Here is a 10165-nt window from a genome sequence, read left to right on the forward strand (position 1 = left end):
AAACATTTCTTATGTAAACCAGTACCACCCTATTTAATTGTTTCAAAATATTTGCTTGCTAACTAGTCATAGCAAAGCAAAGGTCACTGAGCCACCAGAGTGCTGCCTTTAGCTGAGAACAGGTTGCTTTTAATTGCAGATATTTTTTGTCATGTAGATCTATGTGGAACTGTATGCAACAGCCTCATTTATTGATAGGGGGGCAATCAGCACACAGAGTTGGTAAAAATGAATTTTATTAATGGCAGCTGAAATTCTGCACTCTTGGAAGAGTGTGTGTACATGCTCACACACTCTCTCTCCCCCCTCCAAAAGCAATGGCTATTAGCCAAGATGGTCAGGGATGCAACCCCATGCTCTGGGTGTCCCTAGCCTCTCAATGCCAGACTCCGGGACTGGATGACAGAGGATGGATCACTGGATGATTGCCCATTCTGTTCATTCCCTCTGAAGCACCTGGCATTGGCTACTGTCAGAAGACAGGATGCTGGGCTAGATGGACCATTGGTCTGACCCAGCATGGCTGCTCTGATGTAAAGCAGTAACCATTGGGCAATGTCACTCCAAAGCAGTAATCAGTCGGGCAGATGTCCCTTATGCAGAACCAAAAATTGGCTGGAAGGCTGTAAAAAGCCAAAGCTCCATCTGTCCTCAAATGAACTCTGACGGTCAGGAGAACCATAATGTTTCTCCCATCAATTCCATCGCAGTGGAGAATCTTTTTACAATAATTTTGTACCATACTTTTGCTTGCTAGTCAATGTTTAACCCTACCAATCCAACCCAGCTGGTCGTGAGGATTAGAGCTGTTGTGATTTCTGGTAGGACTGGGCCACTGCAGTTTGGTTTGGATCCCTAAAACAGCGGGTGCCGATAAGAAATTAGGCTCTAAGCAGTGTGTAGCCTGCCTGAAGAAAATATGTGACTAAGCACCACGTTTGCTATCTGCAGTCCCTAGTAGAGGCTTCAACCCCTCAGATCTAACTTGAGTAGGAATGCAGGATGACATTCTCCTTGGTGGAGGAGGCCTTGAAACTCACTGAATTGCTGTCAGATCCAACCACTTTGATTCCCACCGCTTCGGAACCCAAGGACCACAAAAAAAAAAAGTTCAATTTCCTATGGTGACACCAACCACCTAAATCCTCAAGGATTGGTTCAGAGCACTTGACCTGCAAGATACATTATTTCCATTCAAAAATGGCACAGGCAGACCCCAAAATATTCAAGCCCTGATTCTCCACTGCCTTATATCGTGAGACAGCATTCACACTGGGTTTATATATTCCTGAGGAGCGCAGCACTCCATCAAAGATGACAGTTACCCCTCTGAATCAATGTAAGGTAGCCTTGTGTGGACATAAGGGCAAACCGTGCATTGATTTAAAGTGAGTAGCACGGATGTACTCAATCAGTAGCGCTTCACTTGGTGCAATGCACCCACACGAAACCCCATTGATTATGTGCTGTAACGTAGCTGAGGCCTAAGTGACGTGTGCTTAAACCACAGTGACTAAAATGGGGCTGAGCACATTGTCTTAGTCTATACTGACTGGGCTCAGCTGCGCTTGTCACTAACAAGCAACCTCTGAAGCGTGGATGAGCCGAGATGAGGAAGGTCATTCTCTGAAGTACAGAGCAATCACATTTGGTTTTAAAGACCTTTTTAGTCTATCACTTAATAAAACTAATATTTTAGAGTGCAATCAAATTTTGCTACTCTTTGGTGATATTTTTCTCTAGATGAGTGAGCTCTTGGCTAGCAACTTGTTTAATGCTCTACCATATGACATGTTGCCCCTCAGAAACAATATTTTCTTCCTCCTAAGAACGATGTTTTCTTGAAGAGCTGCTTTACCAGCTCTTTCCTGATCAGTGGAGAGGAAATGTCGTCACTGCTATTATGTTCTGTACATTCATCCCGGCTATGGGATTGTATAATGTCTCAGGATTCAAGTATTTAATGGCCAGATCATATCCTGGAGAATCTGCCCTTCCCATTATTCCTGTTCCCGTGGGTGCAGGTGCAGATTCCTTAGCCTTCCTCTGCAGCAGAACTAATACCAAGTTATTTTATTATAATAGTCATCCCTTATCTAGCAGCTTTTCAACTGTGGGTTTCAAAGGAGGCTAAATATCCCCACTTCACACATGAGGAAAGATGCAGAGAGATAAAGTGACTTGCCCAACATCCCAAGCTTATTCCAGAGCTTAACTATCGTTCGAGTTAGAAAGACCCCTTCTCCCCCTTATCTAAACCTAAATGTCCCTTGTTGCAAATAAAGCCCATTACTTCTTGTCCTACCTTCAGTGGACATGGAGAATAATTGATCAGAGCCCTTTCTAGAACAGCCTTTAACATATTTGAAGTCTGTTATCAAGTTCTGCATCAGTCATCTTCTCTCAAGACTAAACATGCCCAGTTTTTTTAACCTTTCCTCATAGGTCAGGCTGTCTAAAATGTTGTTATTTTTGTTGGTCTCCTCTGGACTCTCTCCAATTTGTTTGCATCTTTCCTAAAGTGTGACACTCAGCACTGGACACAGTACTCCAAAGGAGGCCTCACCACTCCCGAGTAGAGAGGGACAATCACCTCCCATGTCTGACATATGACACTGCTGTTAATACAGCCCAGAATGATATTAGCCTTTTTGCAACTGCATCACATTGTTGACTCACGTTCAGTGTAACCCCAAGACCTTTCTCAGCAGTACCACAACCTACCCATTTAGTCCCATTTTGTAGTTGTGAGAATTTTTCCTTCCTAACTGTAGCACTTTGCACTTGTCTTTATTGAACTTCATTTTGTTGATTTCAGACCAATTCTCCAATTTGTTGAGGTGGTTTTGGATTCTAATACTGTCCTCCAAAGTGTTTGCAACCTCTCCCATGTAGGTGTCACCTGCACATTTTATAAGCACACTCTCCATTCTGTTATCCAAGTCATTAATGAAACATTGACTAGTACCTGACCCAGGACTGACCCCTGTAGGACCCCATTGAATACACCCTCCCAATTTGACAGCAAACCCTTAATAACTACTTTTTTTGTGTAGTCTTTCAACCAGTTGTGCATCCACCTTATAGTTATTTAATCTAGACCACATTTCCCTAGCTTGTTTATGAGGCCATGTGGGACTGAGTCAAAAGGCTTACTAAAAATCAAGATACAGCACATCTACGGCTTTGCCCCTTCTGCTAGGCCACTTACAAACCTAATTTCCTTCTTTGATAGGGTCTGACATGATTTGTTCTGGACAAATCCATGCTGGCTATTTCTTATAACCCTATTATCCTTTAAGTGCTTATAAATGGATGGTTCTAGTATCTTTCCAGCTATTGAAGTGCTATAATTTCCCAGGTCCTCTTTGTTCCTTTTTTAAAACATGAGTACTATGTTTGCCCTTATCCAGTCCTCAGGGACCTCACCCATTCCCATGTGCTCGCCAAGGTAATTGCTAACAGTTCCAAGATCGCTTCTGCTAGTTCCTTAAATACCCTAGGAAGAATTTCATCTAAATATTCTTTAACCTGTTCTTTTCCTATTTTGGCTTGCGTCTTTTCCCCCTTCTTGTTAATATTAATAGTGTTAATTATCTGGACACCTTTAACCTTTTTAGGGAAAACTAAAGCAAAACCTTCATTAAACACTTCAGCCTTCTTCATATCATCCATTATCTCTTTTTCTCTGCTTAAGTAGAAAATCTACACTCCTCTTCATCTTTCTCTTGCTCCAAAGGTATTAAAGAACCTCCTTATATTGCCTTTTATGTCCCTTACTAGATGTAAGTCATTGTGTGCCATAGCCTGTCTAACTTTGTCCTTGCATGCTTGTGCTATTCTTTTTGTATCCTGCTTAACAATTTGTCCATGTTTCCACTTTTTTGTAGGGTACCTTTTTGATTTTCATGTCATTAAAGAGCTCTTGCTGGAGCCATATTGGCATCTTACTATTCCTCCTGTCTTTCCTTTGCATCAGACTAGTTGGCAGATGTGTGTTTAATATTGTCTCCTTGAGAAACGGCCAGCTCTCCTGAACTCCTTTATCCCTTAGAGGCTCTTCCTATGGGACCTTATCTACCAGTTCTCGGAGTCTGTTAAAATCTGCTTTTGTCCTTATTCTGCTGCTCTCACTCCTTCCTTTCCTTAGAATTAGGACATCTACATTTCATGATCACTTTCACCCAAATTGCCTTCCACTTACAGATATGCAACCAATTCCCTGCCTGTTGGTCAGAATCAAGTCTAAAATGGCTGTTCCCATGGTTACTTCCTCCACTTTTTGAAACCTCTGCATTTGACCACAGTTAAATGAGTTTTTGCACACGTTTTATTGCAATCCACAAGTGGCAGTGAAGTAGAATCCACCGCAAGACCACCGTTACTGGAAAAAGTGTCAAGAAGGAGGAGACATCCTGTTCTCTATATGTAAGTGTCCATATATCCGGTCTTCTGGGGAGCAGCCGTTCCTGTTCTGAGTGACCTCCTAGGGTTAAACTCTCTTGTGACTTTATAACACGCCTATTTCTGGAGTATCTAGGTACCGGAATTCTTTAATTCTGCTTGAGAGATCATGAATCCCCTGGCCTCACTGAATCCTTGGAAGAGGGGAGAGTCAGATACAATAACATTCCAGAGAACAAAGAAAAGAAAGTGCCTAGCTCCCTGCTTCTATAGCTGGATGGTCCTGAACATTAGCCAGCTGGACAGTGGCGTGTTTATCTTCTCTTAATAATAAAAACATTTTGCAATAAAACCAAAGCACACAGTTTCTTCCCACGCACCCCAAACAATTGACACATCCAGCACCTACTCCCTTCTCCCCTGCTCCACAGCAACCATCCTGCCCAGGACCCTTCAACAAGGCCCTGCTCTCAGTGAAGTCAATGGTCTAACTCCCCCTGAGTTTGGTAGTGTGGGATCATGCCCGTAATCAGCTGCTCAGCAATGAGATCTCTCTTCCTCCTGTACACACCTCCCCCCCAAAACCCCACACTTCTGAAACAATGTAGGGTCACATGATTTAGAGAAAGAACTGCTGCTGGTTTCTATCCAGTGTGAAGTCTTCAGTGCATGAGGTCTGACTGAATCTCTTCTCACATTCAGTGTACTGATAGGGTCTTTTTCAGAAGGATGCCACAGCAAACTAAGGAACAACGAACAGGTCTAACATAATGTGACGAGGCTCCATTCACCACATGGCGCCTCCGGCTGACCATCTTTTGGATTAGCTTCGCAGGTCAGTACACCCTCTCCTGATGGTGTCTCGCCCACCGTCACCTCTGCTCCCAGACCCTCATCACTCCAAGGACCATGGTATCCTCTTCATGACACAACTCTCTGGTCTTATCACAATTTGTGCTCCGCTGGAGGTCAACTGCCCAGCCACTTCCCCAGTAAACCCAGCACCTTCTTCACCCTCACCTCAGTGCCTCAGCATGCCAATCCTGGCTGGCAGGCAGGCAGCCAAGAGCTCCCTCAAGCTCCCCTGTTTCTGCCCAGCACTGTTCTGTCCAGGGTGCTAACTTCCACCTGCAAGGCACCCAGGCCTCTCTCCTTGAGCTCTAGGGAATAACTGTCCCTCCTCTGTCCTGCAGCTCCTTTTATATGGGCCTGCTGGGCCCCGATTGGCTGCTCCTTGCAGCCTCTCTCCAATTGGCTGCTTCTTGTGCAGCCTCCCTTGGGCTCTATTAACCCCTTCCCTGCCAATGTGGACCGGACACCCCATTATCCATACACATAACATAATATAGTCGCTACCTCTAGCATCACACAGCAGAGGCTGTTAGATGAAACAAAACTGAGTGTTTGTGGTAGTTTTGTTGATATTCCAGTCTTTTGTTGTATGCATTGATAGACGCTGGGCTGGTGTCAATTATTATTCCTCCCTAAGCGGGTGCCCCTCAGATTCTTACTTTGCCTGCAGTCCTTGCAATCTGGGACATATGGATCTTCTCCTTGCTCAGTCTGGGAGATCACAGAAGATGAGGGAATCTCAATTCCTAATCATGGAACAGAAATCAAGTAAGATCATGGTTTGTTAATACTCAGCAAGTACTCATTTATACAAAATTTTCCATGGAGCCCCCTATTTTCTCTGTGAATGGTGGGTGGGATGTGTAATTCATGAAAAATGGTCATGGAGACCCCATGGGAAAGCCAAAGATTCACTGAGGGGAAAATAATGAGCTGAAGGCAACCAGGGCATTTTAAGGACCACACAGCTTCTAACAAAGGAGAGAAAGATGCTCACCCAACAAAGCTAGAGTCTCATAATTCTCCAATACGATGTTCTTGTAGTGGTTGCTCTGTCTTTCACCCAGGAGAGCCCATTCTTCCTAAGTGAAATACATGACCATCTCCTTGAAAGGTTCCTGAAACAAGTAGCATTCCCCACTCAGTACCTGCTGTTCCAAGGATAGCCCCATTGTTCAAATTATAGGGGGAGTAAAAAAGGAGTGCAGAGAAAGTTGCACCAAGGAAGCGCATAGAATCATAGAACTAGAAGGGACCTCAAGAGGTCTTCTAATCCAGTCTCTGCACTCAAGGCAGGACCAAGCATTATCTAGACCATCCCTGGCAGGTGTCTGTCCAACCTGCTTTTAAAAATCTCCAGTGACAGAGATTCCACAACCTCTCTAGGCAATTTATTCCAATGCTTAACTACCCTGAAAGGTAGGAAGTTTTTCCTAATGTCCAACCTTAACCACCCTTGCTGCAATGTAAGCCCACTGTCTCTTGTCCTATCCTCAGAGGTTAACAAGAACAATTTTTCTCCTTCCTCTTTATAACAAAACTTTTATGTACTTGAAAACTGTTATCATGTCCCCCTCTCAGTCTTCTCTTTTCCAGATTAAACAAACCCAATTTTTTCAATCTTCCCTCATAGGTCATGTTTTCTAGACCTTTAATCATTTTTGTTGCTCTTCTTTGGACTTTCTCCAGTTTGTCCACATCTTTCCTGAAACGTGGCACCCAGAACTGGACACAATACTCCAGTTGAGGCCTAATCAGTGCAAAGTAGAGTGGAAGAATTACTTCGTGTGTCTTGCTTACAACACTCCTGCTAATACATCCCACAACGTTTGCTTTTTTTGCGACAGTGTTACACAGTTGACTCATATTTAGTTTGTGTTCCCCTCTGACCCCCAGATCCCTTTCTGCAGTACTCCTTCCTAAGCAGTCATTTCCCATTTTGTATGGGTGCAACTGATTGTTCCTTCTTAAGTGGAGTATTTTGCATTTGTCCTTATTGAATTTCATCCTGTTTATCTCAGACCATTTCTCCTGGTTGTCCAGATCATTCTAAATTTTAATCCTATCCTCCAAAGCATTTGCAACACCTCTAGTTTGGTATCATCTGCAAACTTTATAAATGTACTCTCTAGGCCATTATCTAAATCACTGATGAAGCTAGTGAACAGAACTAGATCCAGAACTGATCCTGGGGGCCACCACTTGATATGCCGGTCCAGCTTGACTGTGAACCACTGATAACTACTCTCTGGGAACCGTTTTCCAATGTTTGCAATGCCATAAGCATAATTTAGGAATTTGGGATCTACTGGGGTAATGCCTCTCCAAAAGATTGGCTGATTTGCTTTATTTTAAGAAGGGTAGTGAGGAGACACAAGGATGGAGGGAGACAGCTAAAGACAGTTCTAGAAGACCCCTTCCCTCCATTACTTTAAGAATAAGGACTAAAATAGACACCTGAAAATACCAAATGGTTTATGTGGGGCAAAATTTTAAATATAACAGTTATGCATTTTTATTGCTGTGATAGGCATTTTACAGTGCTCAGTACCACACTGTGTTGGGAGCTCTTGTACTTTTATGAACATGCAGTCCAATCAAGTCCTCTGCGGTAGGTCAGTATTATGACACAGGGCAATTTCCTGGACAAACCTTAATGAATTAAGTTGAAGTAGCTTAGAAGCTCACTGCATTAAGAATGCAAATATTTATATATTATTGTGAAATGATACATAACTTCTTTAAGGAAGAGACATTGCAAATATAAACCCTGGAAAGTGTTATGAGCTTCAAGAGACTCTTTGAAACAATATGCTAGGCAAACGAAGTTAAGTGGGATTCCTAGGGAGTACTTGAAAGGAGGGAAATATAAATTATCCACCTCTGGATCCATTCTGCTGAAGCTGGCATTGACAAGAAACCCATTGTCTGACTGGTTACCTATTCTTGGGTCTCTTCAAAGATCCAAACTGGATAAAGGAGGGACTCTCAGATTTCAGGAGGAGGTTTGTTTTGAGCCAAGGCAGTTATGAATTGTAACCACCAAAATACCCCTTGCTGGTGTTTGAAGGACTTTTCTCAGGTCAAAGCCCTTGTTGGTGTCAGGACATGATCTTCAATAAGCTTACTCCTCTATTGTTTTAATAGGTCTTTTCTGTAATGCCTTAAGAATAAATGTGCTTGCTTAGACAGAGCTGTTTGGTAACTTAACTGTGGGCAAATACACCGTTGACTGTCTTAGAGGAGAAATGTAAAGCAGGCCTATTCAGGCAATCTGTATTGCCAGGGGATTCATAGCCATCACCTCTCTTTGCCCAAGAGACATGAGGGCTGGGGAGCCGGCAGCCTAGGATGGGTGCCCTTGCTGGACCAAAGAGGGCAAATAAGGGCGCAGTTGCCCTGAACTGTGACATACATTATTGTCCCCAATTTATGTATCAGGCCCATGGGGAAATTTTCAAAAGTGGGCCACTGATTTTGGGTGCCCAATGCGAAACCACTTGGACCTGATTTTCAGAACTGCTCTGTGCTCGAAGCTCCCATTGGCTTCAGTTAGAAATGGGGGTGCTCAGCACTTCTGAAGAATCAGGCGAGGCACTCCAAAAACTGTAGCATCCAGAAAACAATGGCCACTTTTGAAAGATGGGGCCCAAGCGACTTGCCCCAGGCCACCCAGGAAGCCTGTGACAGAGCTAGGAACAGAACTCTGGTCTCACATCTCCCAATCCTGCACTTACCTATAAGCGCAGCACCCTGCCGGCCATTGAATGCCTGCTGGACTCACCACTCTGTGATGCTGGATGAGGGCTGAAATCAAGTGAAAGCTCTTCCCTTATTGGATACATACATAGCAATTCTGATGTATGTTGAACTTTGACCAGTCACTGAAGCTGTTAGCACACTCAATGCATTGATTTCCTGGGTTTCCCTCCCAGGTGGATCCTCTGGTACTTCACGTGGGCTCAGCTATTGCCACACTCCAAACACTGGTAGGAACCTGAAGCAGGTCACATCTGCAGGGTTTTCTTTGAAACCATAAAGGACGGAACTTTTTTTAAGCAACAAGAAGCTTAAATTCTGCAGAACCCAATGGGTGCCCCCAGACAAGTGCTTGGAGGCGGTGCTGGCTGACTTCTAGTCCTGGTTTTCTCTTTCCCTTTCCAAATGAGAATCACACTTCAGTTCCTGGACTTCTACATCCAGCATTGCTTGCCTTTATGGCGTTCTCCCTCCCCCTCTCCCTGCCCCGCCCAAGCTGTCTCCATTTATAAACCCCAATCTCACTACTCCTGGCATTCAGGAGGAAGCTATTTACTCCCTTGTGCTCTCTGCATGAGCAATCCACTTTCTTCATAGACAGTGATCCAGCCCCTTCTGCTACACTATTGTGAATGCTCCTAACGCTAAGGCTCCTAAAACAGGTTACAAAGGATGCCAAGCACAGGAAGTTCCCTTGTTTATTACACTCCTCCTCACAGAACTTCGTAGACCTCAGGGACGCCATTTCAGATTTTGGTGGGGCAGCAAATTTAACCATGATTCCAGGAACTACTCAGGTCCCCGAAAACTCAGTTATTTTTGCAAGTAATAAGGCAGAAATTTAGCTGATAGGAGCACTGTACCCAATTCCTATATAAAGAAAAAATAGCCACCAATTAAAGCCATATTTTTAGTTTATTTGTAAATTTAGAACAATCAGGAGATCATACAGCAAAAAAATTCCCAATCCCAATGACTAGGCAGATAATAATGACAACACTGATGTAGGCCACTACAAATGAAAAAAGTTTAAAAAGTTTAAAAACTACTTATGTGGTTTACTTTCTGCATTTCTCAAAGTGTAGACAATGGGGGGCGGGGGGAAATCAGTCCTACTACTTGTAATTCATTTCACTTTCAATGTCCTAGT

General features: G+C 43.6%; 1 long non-coding RNA gene across 1 annotated transcript; it reads right to left on the minus strand.

Moving 5' to 3' along the window:
• Positions 1–4314: 4314 nt before the first annotated feature.
• Positions 4315–6375, minus strand: LOC137151870 (uncharacterized). Its single transcript, XR_010919385.1, has 3 exons — positions 6254–6375; positions 5916–6002; positions 4315–4598 (listed from the first exon to the last, which is right to left on the minus strand). It is a non-coding gene; the product is annotated as an uncharacterized lncRNA (long non-coding RNA).
• Between the last annotated feature and the right edge of the window lie 3790 nt (positions 6376–10165).

Source organism: Emydura macquarii, unplaced genomic scaffold (genome assembly GCF_026122565.2).
Source record: "Emydura macquarii macquarii isolate MOO-44397 ecotype Brisbane River unplaced genomic scaffold, CSIRO-AGI_Emac_v2 contig_1119, whole genome shotgun sequence".
NCBI lineage: Eukaryota > Metazoa > Chordata > Testudines > Chelidae > Emydura > Emydura macquarii.